General features: G+C 45.6%; 1 protein-coding gene across 15 annotated transcripts in view; it reads left to right on the forward strand.

Annotated features, from left to right (window-relative positions):
* DENND2B (DENN domain containing 2B) overlaps positions 1–16,214 on the forward strand; it is a 186,972-nt gene that overhangs the window by 39,640 nt on the left and 131,118 nt on the right. For 13 of the 15 annotated variants that reach the window (XM_070073709.1, XM_051824064.2, XM_051824107.2 and 10 more), the window contains exon 2: positions 9,024–9,108. The exons of the other annotated variants lie outside the window; for them this stretch is intronic. The gene's annotated coding sequence lies outside the window, so the exon portion shown is untranslated. The remainder of the gene's footprint in view (positions 1–9,023; positions 9,109–16,214) is intronic. 15 annotated transcript variants of the gene reach the window in all.

Consider the following 16,214-nt stretch of genomic DNA (forward strand, 5'->3'; position numbering starts at 1 on the left):
AATCTTTAAAAAGGAAAGTGACAATTATAAACCGAGATAATAAATAGAAAGAAAGAAAGTGATAATAGGACAACTAACAGAGGACCTTAAACTCATCCATTACAAAATTGGATGGGATTTAAACTATTTTTACTTAAGAAAAAATGCATTTCCTGATAGGTTTGTCCACTTGGGAATTTTTATTTAGTAGTGCATCATCAGGCAAAGTTTGACTACCCAGCCTTTCATACCTTATTTATCTGCTTTTATTACAGTTTCTTTCATGAGCCCATTTTGACAGGTACGCTGATGAAAACAATATTAACAATCATGGAATTTCACACAACGTTGAATATTCAAGAGAATGGTGAGAAGGGGAGTAAGAACAGCTCTTAGACTTCCAGTTCTGTGGCTAGGCCAGGAAGAAAGCAGAAGGAGCAGCCATGTTGTCTACTGGTACAGGCTTCAGGAAGGGCCTGCAAGACCGGTTTACATCTGCTTCATATGTGGGGCGGGGGCAGGTGCTGCCCAGGACCCCGACTGCCCAAAATGGAACAAGTAGGAATTCATTTAAGGGGGTTGCTGTGGATGGTAAAAACATTTCTCATGCCTGGACCAGTGTTTAGGAGGACGGCTCTTGTAAAGGAATTATCCTGTATGGTTCTCCAAGATAATCTGAAGGAGAAGGCAGAGACAAAAGCCCATTGTTTTCTCCTGGCAGCTGTTTATTGCATTGGTGCTGAGGAGGGTGTGGGGAGCCTGCAGGACTCTGGCCTAGGTGCTCACATGGAGGGCTTGTCCTGCTGCTCTGCCTGCTGATTTTCTTCTGCACCTTTTTTTTTTTTAAATTGGGATTTGCCATAAACTGCAAAATCATAACTTCCCCAGTCACTTGGGCTCAGTGCCCTGGGAGTTTTGGTGAATGCTTGGTGACAGAAAAAGAGCTGAAAAGCACCTTGGGGACTTCCCAGCTCCCCTGGCCTACCTGTTTGTCCAAGGGAACTCATACCTTCCCGGTTTCCAGGCCCTGTGCTGGGGGAAGTGTGCGTTTTGGCCTTTCTGGAGAAGGGCACATTAGCTTCCTTGGCCTGTTTACATTTGTTTGGTCCTTTCTGCCCTTGATTGCAAATGAGACCTTGGGTGGGGGATTTCCCTGCTTCCATGGAGATCACTCCTTCCTTTTGTCTGCTTTCTCAATTTTTCCAGCTGGGGAAGAGAGCTGTCTTTATATATATATATATATATATATATATATATATATATATATATATATATAACTCCTTTTCTTGACATAACTCCTTGTTTTCATACACTTTGCCCAGTGAGTGAATCAATTCACGACAAGGAAGCGATTCCTCGCTCTCCTGAATCTCCTTTTGCTGGGTTCTGTGAATATTGGGCCTTTTCTCATTTGCCTCTCTCTACCGTAGTTGTCCTTAAGAAAAGGAAGTCTTCTGAGCCCAGAGTCTGGAGCGCTCACTGAAGTGTGCATACAGTGAGGGTTCTAGGGTTTTGAAGGATGTGACTGGGCTCCTTAGGTACAATGCAAACTCCTGAGGTCAAGAGCTCCTGATTCTTTCCTTCCCTTTTTGTATGGATGCCATGTGAGAGGAGTTGTGGACCCTGTGGGGAGGGTGACCCAGTCACCACCTGTGGCTTGATTTGCTATGGGTGTCATCTGCCTCACCTTTGCTGCCTACAGCGGCCTGCCCACCTAGAGCATGGACACAGCTAGCCCCCTCCAAGATCAGCTTCCTTATGTGCTGCCTAAGTCAGTGACTCACAGGAGTGAGGGGAAACCCTTTGATCCTAGGGCCACTGGTACAAGGCTGCCTCATACCTCTTTCTTCTTTGGTAGAAGCCTGTTTGTCTTGGTCCCTTTGAACATATCTGATAACACAGCCTCAGACACAATGAGGGAACCCTATCTGCCCTTTGAAGCCTTTTCTTTAAGCTCAAATGAATTTTACTTGGTGATAATAGCTTTTCCACTCTCTTCACAGTATGCATCCCTTTGGAGAGTTTCTCTCTGGGATACTTTAGGTTGAAGACTTCTTTTGTTTTCTCTTTGTCAGACCAAGGGTCCTACCTCTGTATGGTAACTTCTTCAGTTCCCCAAGCCTTCCTCCAGCTGATGGATGTTGGTGCTCTTTCTCCTTTTGGAAGAGTTTCTCTGCAATTCCACTGCTGATGCTCCTCGGTGATGGTGCTATGCCTACTCTAGGTCCACTGTCTCCTTGGTTTCCCAGGCTCCCATTTCATACTCATAGATTCCTGGTGACTTTATCAGGACACAGTTTTCTTTCAGGTTCTATTTGGCCAGAATAGCATTCATTTCTTTTTCTCTCTCCTTTCCTTTTCTTTTTTTAAAGATTTATTTGAAAGGCAGAGTTACAAAGAGGTAGAGAGAGAGGAAGAGAGAGAGAGAGAAAGAGGAAGAGAGAGAGAGAGAAAGGTCTTCCATCTGTTGGCTCACTCCCTAGATGGCCTTAATGGCCGGAGGTGCGCTGATCCGAAGCCAGGAGCTAGGAGCTTGTTTCAGATCTCCCATGCGCATGCAGAGCCCCAAGGACTTGGGCCATCTTCTACTGCTTTCCCAGGCCACAGCAGACAGCTGGATCGGAAGTGGAGCAGCCGGGATTTGAACTGGCGCCCATATGGGATGCCGGCATTGCAGGCAGCAGCTTTATCCACTATGCCACAGCACCGATCCCTCCCTTCCTTTTCTTTGCTGAAAGTTAACCTTTGGCCTTTTTGGGCTTTATTTCTAAGTCAGGTTTAAGTTTAGACCATGGTGGTAAGAGTAGGCTTGGCTTCCTACATCATGTTTCTTCTAAATGTGCTTGTTGTCTTAGGCCTGGGAATGATTGTTGCTTCTCTGTTGCCCTGAAATTTTAGTTTCATGTCCTTTCTGTCATTTTTTCCCTTGGTTAGTACTTTTTTTGCTCTCTTTAAGAGTTCATTTTCTACCCCAAGGTTATGAAGATAGTCTCCTTTTAAGTTTTCTTGTAAACCCTTCCCCTCTTCGATGACATTCAGAGTCACATTTAGATTTTAAATCCTATTTTAAAATCTCAACCATCTTTTAAAGACTCTTAATTGCTTTGCCCTAGCTTGACCTCAGCTTAAGGTCACATTTTTCCTTTTTTGTCACCCATCTGCTGGCCTTTGCAGTGGTCTTCTCTCCCATTTCCTTGTGTGCTGTGCCTACCTCACTCCCACAGTCTTCCCCTGTGGCGTAGGTCACAGAGGAAATATTTAGTTAGTCCCTGCCAAACATTCTGGCTGTGTTGTTTTGCTTAAAAAGACATGCAGATAAACTGTTTTGATTCTTGGTCTTGGTGCTCCAGGGCAGATGTTTCTCCTATAACGGAGGTATTGTGGTCAATTGAAAAGAGTGCAGGACTAGAGTTCGGAGAATTGGATTCTGATCCCTGCTGTGCTATTCATTTGTGGTATCATCTTGCGCAAGGAACATTTCTATGTCTCAATTTCCTTTTGTTAAAAGGGACCTTATTTTATGATAAAGGGAACAGGACTCTATGGGTGTGTGATGGAAACTGAAAAAGTAAGCCTGATAGATCAAAGAGAGAATAGAAAGGCAGGAGTCCGAGAACCATCATCCTTATTGGAACTGGAAGGGCACTCAAATGAACCGAATGCAGAGAAAACCAACATATGTGGTCACTGTGAAACAATACAACGTGGTGAAATGATGGAAATTCTCTGACAAGGGTCACTTCAGCAGATAAATGCCTTGCCCGGACCTGGGCTTGCTGTGGGTCTACACCTGTTTGCTGTCACCCTGGGATGTGGGAGACTCGGCCTTTTGTGAGTGAGTTCAGTTCCAGAATTCCTCCTCCCACCTTCCTCCACCTTCATAAACCCAGGAATATTTGAAACTCAGCCCAGATCTTCACCTGGCTTTGATTTCCTTGTCATGTGGAGCTTTGTCCTTGGAAATTGTAGCTTCCAGAAACCTTAAATGTTTGCTGATGTGTGCAACCTCCACATTTGCTGTTCATTCCTTCTGTGCATGGCTGAGTTCCAATTCTTGTGCCCCAAAGATGGTGTTCTTGCAAGGAAGGGGTGAGTATTTGGGGTATCCCTTCAATAAGGGCTGGGAAATAAAAGTAGACAAAGAATTAAAGGATGCCCCCTTGATGTTTCTGAGGGGCAGGTCTTTGGAAAAGAAGCAAACCTGGTTTAACATCTGCTCCTACAAACACAGCCTTCCTCCCTGCTCAGATAGGCAGAACTACATTTCTTCTTTATACCTATCCCCTCTAAAATGACTCTGGGATCTGATCAGATCTTGCTTCCTTTATACTTTTTTTTTTGGACAGGCAGAGTGGACAGTGAGAGAGAGAGACAGAGAGAAAAGTCTTCCTTTTCCGTTGGTTCACTCCCCAATGGCTGCTGCGGCTGGCGCACCGCACTGATCCGAAGCCAGGAGCCAAGTGCTTCTCCTAGTCTCCTTTGCGGGTGCAGGGCCCAAGCACTTGGGCCATCCTCCACTGTACTCCCAGGCCACAGCAGAGAGCTGGACAAGAAAGGAGCAACCAAAACAGAATCTGGTGCCCCAAATGGAATTAGGACTTGGTGTGCCGGCGCCGCAGGCGGAGGATTAGTCTATTGAGCTGGGACGCCGGCCTGTACTTTTTTTCTTTCCAGCTAAAGATTTGCATTGGATTCCTCCAGGGCAGAATGAATTCGGGTGAAGACAATCTCCAAAGTCGTTTTCTACCCTGTGGTCTTCTGTAAGGCACAATTAATTTGTAGAAACTTCCCTAAAATGGGTGCATGGAGACACTTGTCTCTGCCGGGGGAGTGATGAGGACATGCGTCCACTGTTGCTGTGCCCAGTCCTGGGAGGCTCACAGGCTGCTGAAACTTGGTAGAAAAAGTCATGGAACTGGGTAGACTAGCTCTGGGGAGAAGAGCTACATCACTGGCTCTGTAGACTTGTATGTAGGCCTTTTCTGCTATTCTGCAGTCCTTGATTTATCTCTAAGTCCCTGTGACATTCACCACAGTGCTCAGCTCTTTTTTTTTTTTTTTTTTTTTTTTGACAGGTAGAGTTACAGGCAGTGAGAGAGAGACAGAAAGGTCTTCCTTCTGTTGGTTCACTCCCCAAATGGCCGCTGTGGCCAGTGCTGCACTGATCCGAAGCCAGGAGCCAGGTGTTTCTTCCTGGTCTCCCATGTGGGTGCAGAGGCCCAAGCACTTGGGCCATTCTCCATTGCCCTCCCAGGCCACAGCAGAGAGCTGGACTGGAAGAGGAGCAACCGGGACAGAATCCGGCGCCCCAACCGGGACTAGAACCCAGCACCCACATGGGATGCCGGTGCCACAGGTGGAGGATTAAACACGTGAGCCATGGCACCAGCCAGCTCATGTTTTTTTACATTCCCACAAGCCCTGATTCTATTCTGACCCCACATCACCAATGAGGGTGCTTTCTATTTCACTGGGGCTCTTAGACGTAGGTGATGTAGAACTCTGGAATAATTGCTTTTCTCTTTTCTTCCTTTTCTTTTTAAAAATATTTATTTATTTGAAAGGCAGAGTTACAGAGGCAGAGAGAAAGTCTTCCATCTGCTGGTTCACACCCCAAATGGCCGCAATGGCTGGAGTTGGGCTGATCCGAAGCCAGGAACCAGGAGTTTCCTCTGAGTCTCCCACATTGGTGCAGGGACCCAAGGACCTGGGCCATCTTCTATCACTTTCCGAGGCCATAGCAGAGCGCTGGATGGGAAATGGAGCAGCCGGGACACAAACTGGCGCTCATATGGGGTGCCGGCACTGCAGGTGGCAGCTTTACCCACTACACCACAGCGCCGGCCCCAATAGTAGCTTTTCTTTAGCTGGATCTGCACTTCTGTCCAGCCAGCTCCAAGAATACAGACATCGAGCATTTCCTGTAAGCTCTGTGGGTGTGTTCATCTAGTTGAAATAATGGTCTGATTTGGGGCTTGATAAGTTGTGAGAAACTGAATTGTCCTTTCAGATGATTCAGTTGGTAACTGTCACAAAATGCCCAAATGTGTCTTCCCTGCCAGTCCTGTTTACTCATGAGCCTGTCTTGGCTTCTACATCCCTTACCAATGATGGGTAATTCAGGTTTCCTTCAGGAACTCACGTCCTCTTCAGCCTTCTTGTTTCACTGCCCTTCTCTCCCTCCTTTGTGCTCCATTACCTCATGGAACACCCTCCTGGTCCCCTTTCCCCTTGGATTATGGGGTAAAAGCTCACCCACATTGTAGCCAATAAGCCTGACACCGCAAGTACTTCCAAGAAGAAGGGCAGACATTTGGGGTTGGAATGAGACGGAGTTAGTACCAGCAGTCTTGTCTTTGTCTTTGAGAATACCTTTGAAAACCCATAAAAATGTCCATCACTTAATTATCCAGTTCTTCTTCCAGGACCACAACCCGAGATATGTAAAAATTATTTAATTTGGTTCCTTTTCTGTTTGATTGTATTGCTAATTTTCCAGAGATATTATTTTGTATCTTATCATATATATAAATGGTATTTTTGCCCCATTGTTCATTAATGAACTTATCTGAGCTTTCAGCCACCATGTCTAATATTGGGTTTTTTGAAAGAAAAAAAAATAAACTTCAACTTACAGAAGTGACTGATAAAGGAGTATTGGGTGAAGACAGTCTGTTTACACTGTGCCCCTGCTATGATGCTACTGTGCAAGGAGCTGACGCCATTCCTGACCCATGGGGAGGAAGAAAAGGGCTCCCAAGGGAAACCCGGTCACAAAGCGTGGTCCTTCCTCCCACGCCCAGGTCTCCAAGCTGGGCTTGCTGGAGTGTGCCATGGCTGCTTTGCCTCAGTTCTTTCCTTTATTTTCACTGTGTGTCATTTCAGGAAATACTTTAGCTTAAAGCCTGACAGAGTTCCCTCACTTTGAAAATCATGATCTAATTATGGCAGGATCACATTCTTTAAACATGCTGTTTAGTGGAGTTAATCGAATTATTCCCCCATCCCAACCCCCTGCCATTTTTGTCTAGGAAAGAATTCATTCTAGGAAAGAATTCGTGCTGTATTATGTCTTAAATGGAAGCTTCTAGTTTGAAGCTTTGTCCATTTCCTGTAGGATATATATGCTGCTAATTTATGCCAACTGAAGATGTCTCAGTGCTCTGTGTGTAAACTACAGCATCTCATTGTGGAGCGAACACTTCAGGAAAATAGAATGGCTCATTTCGAATAAAATTACAAAGTGAACTAGGTTCCGGGTGACTGAAAATTTTTAGTTCGGGTGGGAAGGTTCATCTAGATGTTCTTACCTGGGAGTCAGTGGATGTCATGTTGTCCCGGAGAAGTACAACGGTGGTGGATTTTTTGTCTCCTTCTTTCCGTGTTGCCCAAGGGTGCTCTTCTTGTTTTCGTCTTTGGTCTTGTCCTTTGAAGAAAGCAGCATGCATTTTGGTCTAGTTTTGGGAGTAAAATCTGTGGTCGCAGGGCGGGATGAAACCAGTAGTTCCTCTAAGTAGGAAGTCGTTCACCTTTGCTTCACTGGCACCAGGCCCTAAGGAACTGAAGTAAACCAGCTGCAGAACCCTTGTTGTGCAATTTTGAGGTGAGGATGGGTGAAATCCCAGGGGCTGGAGACAGACATGTGGCTACCAGAGAGATGACATCAGCTAGTTTACTGGTGCCGTGGAGGCAGGGGAGATTCCAGGTGCGGAGCCTTCTTCCTGAGTGTGGGGGTGTCCAAAGCCACCCCCCAGTGCTTTCAGCAGCCAAGGCCTTTCCCAAGGCAACTCTGTTGCCTTCTGCTCTCTCCAGAGGGACCTGGACTTGGAAGGAGTCTTGCATCCTTGGCTGTGGGAGCAAAGTTGTGAGGGCTGAATAGACATGTGTGTCTATGTGTGTCAGTATGTATTTTGTGTTAATGCTAACGTCTGATTAGGGTTTGCAAATTGGGGATTGGATATGAGGTGAGAGGGAAAGTATTGTATGTTTTATGGCATCTGTATAGGAATTTTGCTTTCCTTGGAAAGGAAAGCAATTTTTGTTTTAAGTCACTTTTTTAAAAAGATTTACTTATTTACTTGAAACTCAGAGTTATACAGAGAGAGAGGGAGAGGGGAGGGGGACAGAGAGAGAGAGAGAGAGGTCTTCTATCTGCTGGTTCATTCCCCAGATGGCCGCAATGGCCGGAGATGTGCCAATCCGAAGGCAGGAGCCAGGAGCTTCCTCCAGGTCTCCCATGTGAGTGCAGGGGCCCAAGGACTTGGGCCATCTTATACTGCTCTCCCAAGCCATAGCAGAGAGCTGGATGGGAAGTGGAGCAGCTGAGACTCAAACCAGTGCCCATATGGGATGTTGGCACTGCAGGTAGCGGCTTTATGTGCTACGCCACCACGCCGGCCCCTTAAATAATTTTTTAACCAAAATTATTTTGTTATTTCCTTTTGATGCCCTTGTGTGGATACTTAGCATGCAACAGGATAGCATTTCTGATAATGTCCTTTCTGTGTTCTGCTCCTACCCCATGCTTATCTTACAACAGCCTCACAAGGCCATAATTTGGGTGAGAAATTGGAGAAAGCACTTCTGTGGGGAAGATCACCTCTTTGCTCAGCCTTACCTGATGCAGGCTTCTGGGAATAGGGTGGGGCTTCCTGGGACACCTACAGCTAACAGTAGGACTGGAAAAAGTTTCATGGCCTGAGCGGCATGATGGAGAGTACAGAGTTGACAGTCGTTGGAGCCAACAAAACCCTGCTTACTGGCCTGGTTTTCCAATGCTATGTTGGGTTTCCCCACTGGTTTCCATCCTTTTCTCAAAAAGTGTTAGAAGATTAAGCCTGCTGCATGTGAAGCAGCTGATGCCAGCGCTTATGCTAAGGGAATCAAGTATCCCATCCCTAGGCCCGCTTGGCTTCTCCGAGACCCTTGCCCACATTCAGGGGTAGCCACTGCTTGCGCTAAGCCGTCTAGGGCCAGCTCAGACTTGTTCTTCCTGGGTGTCATCCCACTCACTGTCATCTTTTTCTTTTCCTTTGGGCTTTCAGATATGAAGACCCTCACAGTCCCTGAGTTGCCAAAGTGCTTGTTCTGAGAACCCCGTGCATCCTCTCCAGGCCCAGGAAGCTGTGGGTAAGCCCTTGGTTTCCTTCTCAGCCGGGAGTTCTGGGAAGCTGTCTGCATTCCTTTCTGCCCAACTCTGCCTCCAGGGCTGTGTGGGGTGCGGTTGCTTCATGCCTCTCTGATGTGGAATGCTAAAGCAGGGCCACTGAGGCTGGCCACTAAAGGAACTGGGGGAGGGGGGTTTGAAAGTGACATTGCCTTTGCTTGCAATCCTGGAATAAGGAGCTATCTATCTTCTCATGGGGGTGTAGAGTGGTACTGATTCTTTAAAAAAAACTGTTTGTTACTTGCTTCCCCGTCTCCTTGCCACTCTAGAAGGGAGGTGGTAAGGAGAAAGACCTACTTCTCAGTTGTTTGAGGTCTTTCTTTGCCACTGGCAATAGGGGCAGCAGATGCCTTTTGTGAGGAAGGAGTTTAGAGGCAGGTGCAAGAATGTGTCTCCTGGTTTTTGTAATAGCGGGTGTAACCACATTCTGGCTACATGGACACTCTAAATAGTTTGTGGAGGCATCCTCTGTTACTTGAAGGCAAGTGCCATCTTTACATGGCTTAACATTTTTCGGAAGTCCGCAGCATCAGCTCCTATAAAGTAGGAAGGGCCCAAGAGAGCATTATAAAGCATGAACATGCTGGGCAGCAGATGAGTCAGAGAGAGGGAGGCTCCTTGTCCAAGGGTGTGTGTGTGTGTGTGTGTGCGCGCGCGCGCGCACGTGTTTGTGTGGCTGGAAGTAGAGAATAGGGGTAAACAGTTCTAATGAACAGGAATGAAAGAGAGGCTGGCCTGGGAGAGTGAGAAGGCTGGGGATTTTTGTAAAGATGTGTTCCAAAGTGGCTAGAGGCCAGAAGTAGTGGGGTGGTGAGTTTGGGCATGCTTGGTTGTGCTTGTATTGCTGAGTACTTTGGTTAAGATGGCCAGGAATGCCTTCTTCTGGGAATAGGGCTTGTTCTCCAACAGCTCTTGTCACCCTACACCTAAAGTACACCCACACGAGTCTTGTCTGTTAGGGAGGTCCTGGCACAGTGTTCTGGGGCAGAGGCCCTGGATCTGAAAGTGGGATAGGCAGCCGGAGTCCTTGCCTCCCAGTTTGTTTTCTTCCTCAAGAATGCAAAGCTTCTTTGCAGTGGTCAGTCCTTGCCGGCTTAGTCAGTGGAGGTGTGTGTGTCATGGCAGGGCACAAAGCCCTTCCCTGGTGCCCTGCCTCTTTGGGGCTTGAGAGCAGACTGGGTTTAATTTGAAGCAGACCTACTGAGATGTCTGTTGGAAGATTACTGCTGGTCTTGGCACTTACCTCTGTCTCTCTCCCCTTTATCTTTCCATCCCTGTCAGGCATTGTGAGCAGCAGTAGCTATCACAGAGGCTGATCAGGACATTAAGAATGGAGCTATATATAGCTGTCGGCACACTGCACTGGTGTACCCAGAGCACATAATTATACCTAGAGCAGAGGTTGATTTGAGTCTGTGATGAGGAGGTCTTTTTACCCACACAGAGAGGTATAGTAGGGCCTGGGAAGGCATTGATTCCATCTCCCAGGGCTGGAGAGGGAACCAAGATTTTGCTTTCCAGCCACCAGTCTATAGGCTCTTGCTAAGTTTTTCAGCTTAGCAAACATTGTGGTGCAAATATTGCATAAAGTTTGTTTTATGATCTGAGGGAATTTATGATCAATTGGGAGAGACAATATTTATTAAACAATTAGAGAATATAAAAGATCTTCACAGTATTGGTTACCAACCACAAACATATTTATAGTTCAGAAACAAACAAAAGAAATGTGTCTCAAAACCATAGGGAACTTCGTTGGAAGAGGCAGGATTTTTCTTGGTCTTTCAAAATTGGGTCATTTTTTTAAGCGAAAGAGAGGTAGGTGGAGCGTGTTTTAAATGTCGAGGACAGCAAGTACATGGACTATGGCACCCCAGTCCCAGTGACGATCTGCCTTGGAGCAGCAGGTCTGGCAGAGCAGAGTAAAAACATCTGAGCTCTGGGAGTTCTGCCTCGGTGCCTGGGAGATGGGATATGAGGCAGTGAAGATGGAATTTTGTGGAAATCCACTATATAGAAAAAATAGGATAGTTTTGGAGACGATAAAGACTGATAAGGGCTGGGAGATTGGCAGCAGGAATAAAGAAGAAGGGATGAATCCTAGTGAATATTTCAGAGTAGGCAGGATCTAGATGTATGGGATATTAAGGATGAAGTTAAGGCAAAGACAGAGCATGCCAAAATTTCTGACCTCTGAGAGTTGACTAGTATAGGTTATGTTTGTGAAAGACTTTGCGCTTTCTCGTAAGTATCTCAGACTTGTGTGGACTCTTAGAGCTCATCTAGTCTGGCTTCATTTTCACAGACGAGGAGATTGGAGCCAGGAAAGGGCAAGGTACTGTTCACAGCTCATGCACTGTTTTGTGGTAGAAAGCGAACTCCAGTCTGGGCTTCTCTCTTGTAGGGCAATTTAAAGACAAAACGAACATAGAGGAGAGAGGTTAGGGTTAGAGAAAAGTCTAGACAGTTGGGTAACACTGGTGATAACCAGTCTAAGCAAGACAAAACCTGTTCAGAAGCCTTCAGAGCATCTCTGTCGTTCTGCTACTGAGAACTGTTTTTTAGAATCACTAGACAAGGGTTTATGTTCTGAGATTCTTAAGAGTATGTAAAAATGATGTGTATGAAAGGTATTGATTGGGCTTCCTGATAGACTGTGGCTAGTTTCCAGAATGGTGCTTTGCTAAGTGAGTTTCAAGAGTGATTTGTACTTAGTTTTCACCTTATTGCTGACCACCAGACCTGACTGCTGAAAAAGAGGACTCAGCTTTGCTGCAGTAGGCTCAGGCCACCGATCATTAGTGGCCAACGATGTAATATTTGCAGCTGTGGCTCAATTCATGTTATCTACGTCCTCGTAAAACACAAGCTTCTATGTGTATTACCTTCCCTTCCCCTCGGTCTCTCTCCTTCCTTCTTTCTTTCATTTTTCTCCTTCACTATTTCTCTCGTCTCATTTCCTATCTTCATTCTCTATTTCCTTCACTCTTGTCTGCCTTGTCTAAATGGCTTTCTGTATTGGAGCAACTTGGTTAACTCAGATGTGACCACAGCAACACACCTTGGAATATTCTGTTTTGCTTGTGTTCCTGGATGTGACTGCATTCAGTGATCCAAGCCAGGATTGGGAATTATTATGGACTCTTCCTCAACCATCCTCCAAGTTCTCATGATCTTTCACCTTGTTTCCATTCTCACTGCCCCACAATGCAGGAGAGGGACCAGAAAGGAATTATGGTTGAGGACAGAAAAAGACAGAGAAGCAGGTCCCCTTCACTGTTTTCAAAAGCCTTCTGAGGAGTGTTCCCCTTGAAAGAACTTCGCTTGCATTCCATGTTCTGACCCTCAGCTTCTCCACGGATTCAGCTGCACTGGGCCCTGAAGACAAGCCAGAGAACTGCTGCATCCTGGGACAAGGGAAACCTTTGCTTTTGCCGAGGGGCTGGGCTCTTGTATATGATTCTCCTGTGCAGCCATAACCACTGAGTTGTGTTGTTGAAGGTGAGCAGCTCTGTGGCCAGGCCCTTCTGGGAGAGAAAGCAGGAGACACAAGGCTGAAGTGGGGTCTGTGTACTTTTTCTAGGCTCACCAGCCCTTCACTTGCTTTCCATCTGACAGCAGCTCTCTTCTTTTTTTTTTTTTTTTTTTTTTAAGATTTCTTTTATTTATTTGAAAGACAGAGTTACAGAGAGATGTAGAGACAGAGAGAAGTCTTCCATACACTGGTTCACTCTCCACATGGCCGCAAGGACTGAAGCTGTGCTGATCCGAAGCCAGGCGCCAGGAGCTTCTTCCAGGTCTCCCACACAGGTGCAGGGGCCCAAGGACTTGGGCCATCTTCTACTGCTTTCCCAGGCCATAGCAGAGAGCTGGTTTGGAAGAAGAGTAACCAGTACTAGAACCAGCACCCATATGGGATGTCGGCGCTTCAGGCCAGGGCATTAACCCACTGCACCACAGCGCTGGCCCCAGCAGCTCTCTTCCTAATGATTCTCAAGGTGGAAAATTTAATAATGTCCTTAGTTTAATCAAACTGGTCTTGTTCTTGATTATGTATCCCAACTTCCACATCCCCTGTTTGGGACTGTTCTCACATTTTCCTCTTTGTTTCACATACCATTGCTGTAGGCCACCCCGAGTTCCCCTTCCTCACCCCAAGACTGTTGTAATAGGGATTTAAGGAGGGAATGGACTACATGGAGCGTGGAGAAAGGACATTTGTGAGTGGCCCAACTGTGCTTATCTGGAAGTTCTGTCCCATTCTCTCCTGCCCAGCCCCTCAGAACAGCAGGTGAAATTAGCAGTAGTTGAGTGGTCTCTCTTCTAAGCCATCCTTGATAAAACAAGTCCATGGCTCCATTCAGTCACATTTGTTAAACAACAGCAACACAGAAACCCTTCAGACCTCCAAATCCCGTCCATCTTTGCCTTAGGCAACTCTGGCAGCTCTCTCTGAGTCTCTGACCCTCTGTGATGTGCTGGTGGCTGTGCTTCTGCTGTGTTTGGAGAAGTTCTGGGTCTGACAGGAACCATGATTTAATTCACATAGTGGTAGGCTGGTGACTCTAGGAAGCACAGAGAGCCAAGCCCTGCCTTGCTGAATGTTCTCCGAGTAGGCTTCCCCTCCTCAGCTTCTGTGGCCTTTTCCTTGAAAGCAGCAGTGATGCCTTAGTGATGGCAGATCTTATCTGTCTTGATAATTTTTGGCTACAGTTTTTCATCACCTTCAAGACTGCAAAATGGTTGACTTTCTTTGTCTGCTTGGATTTGAAGCAAACTGGCATCTCCCAGTTATGGCCTCTGGAGTCCACAGCCTGTGAGAGGGAAGTCTTCTGCTGGCATTTGCTGCATGGGGACAGCGGTCCTTGGCCCCTTGTTCTTTCCCCTCTGCTCTCCTGGTTGTTAGCAGCCTAAGCCAACCAGTTACGTGGGGTATAGGCAGTCATGATGCCCCAGGTTAGGGCGCCCCAGACACAGAGGGAATAAAGGGCGTTCTGGTACTCAAGTCTGTTCCTTGAAATCCCAGGGAGGGACACTCAGGAATTCCCCCGCATTGCTATTCTCTGACTTGCCATCAAGTGACCAAATGAGGTCTGTGTCCTACTCTGCTCCAGCCTGAAGGACCTTCTGTCCTTCAGGTTTTTAAATTGCTGCTGCCTCTCCCCTCTCCCTCCATAATTCCTTTCCCGATCTCACCCATCTTCCCTTCCTTGCATCTCAGGGATCCATTCTTCTGTTGTGTAGGCTCCTCTATGTCGCTCCTTAAGTGAATGAACAATTTATAAGCACCTCTTTTTACACAAGAGGCAAGCTGGCTCTTTTCTGCTGAGAAAAAATATATGCACTGAATATATGCTGTAATGAAAAGAGCTAACTGTTCTCTAGATTCTAACATCCAGTTTCCTAACCTTGGAGAAAAAGAGTGGTTAAAAAGTGACATCTTCTATAGGATATTGCAGTTTGTTTACATAACACTTATCTGGACACAGGGGCCACCGTCCATGTTCCGGGGATAAGTACTGGATCTTGAGGGGCCACTGCTCTTCTCTCTTTCTAATTCTTGGGAGGAGTGCTGTAGTTTGCAATATGGGAGCTAAGCTGGTGTGTCTGTATCCCAGTAATGTCTGAAGAAGCTGAAGCATGGCATTCCTACCATCTAATGTTTCAGTCATCACGTTCAAACCCGAGTCTTGGCTCACAAATAGCTATCAGATGCCAGCTTAGTATAGAAAGTTAAAGATCCACAAGAATTCACTCAGATAGTTAAAAATATCACTGTGTGATTCTAATCATTGTGACCCAGGGTTTGGGGAGATGCAAGAATTGTTTGGATTCCTGAGCTGCTCCACGTCCTTGCCAGAGCTCAGAAGGTCAGAGCCCCAGTTGGAAGGTTTTGATGTGAGTAGCAAGAGGGACAAAGGGCAGAATAGGCAGGGCTCAGCTGTCTTTTCTTTCTGTGAGCATTCTTCATCTCACCTAGTTTCCTCAGAGATGACTCCACGGGGATGAAAGTGGTAAGTTTTCTGCCTTCCTGTTCTGTAGGAGGACTTAACAGCCTCATTAGCACAGACATGCTCCATTACTCAAAGTTTAAGGGCTCCACAGACTTGATTTCAGTTTTTCTTTATGTATACTTGCCTGAAATGTCATTCAAGACTCCATTTACCCCTGTGAGTATAGTGTGCGTCTCCTAGAAATGCTTTTGTTCTAACCAGAATGGAACAGAGTAGGACATGGACCTCATTTGATCTGAGCTCTGTATTTTATTTCATCAGCTAAACTCAAATTCATGGGCTCATTAGGTGACTAGTGTCAAACATTCCTGCAAGTCTCTTTCATTTATACCATCTTCTTCCATACCATCTTCATCCTGTTTTCTTGCAATTTTTTCCTCAACTTAAATATAAAATTAAATAGTTTGCCCTTTAAAATTTTCCTTCTTATTATATTTAATTTGTGATTCCAGTTTGTGGAGCCCTTTTTACTGATTATCTCTAGTAAACTAATTTGTCATATGCATATTTGATAGGCATGCCTTATCCAAGTTGTTGACAAAAAGATGATCATGATAGGAATCTAGAATAAATGGAAAAAGAAAAGTGTATTTATTACAGGCCAATATCCCTTATGAACATGGATGCAAAAATCCTCAACAAAATACTAGCAAACCGATTCAAAAGCACGTTGAAGGGATTATACAGTTGAGTGGGATTTATCACTGGAATACAAGGATGGTTCAACAGCTGAATAAGAAATGACATGAGAAGTACCAAAACTTCTAGAAATTTCAGGGCAACTCTTCCTGGTTGATATCTATCTATTTGCTAACACGGTTTGGATCTACCTGTCCTGAGTTACCAGTCTATCCAGATGCCTGTGTATATCTTGTTTCATCATAAGATTAAGAGAGATTTTTCTGAAGTCTAGATCCAGTATGTTTTTGGCATTCTTTGCTACTTGTCTATGTGTGTACATATATTTCAGTGTGTGTAGGATATGTAATATATATCATACACAAATATGTATCATGTAAATATGGATGCATATTACTGTTATTTTTAAAAATTTA

Source organism: Oryctolagus cuniculus, chromosome 1 (assembly GCF_964237555.1).
Source record: "Oryctolagus cuniculus chromosome 1, mOryCun1.1, whole genome shotgun sequence".
NCBI classification, from domain to species: Eukaryota; Metazoa; Chordata; class Mammalia; order Lagomorpha; family Leporidae; genus Oryctolagus; species Oryctolagus cuniculus.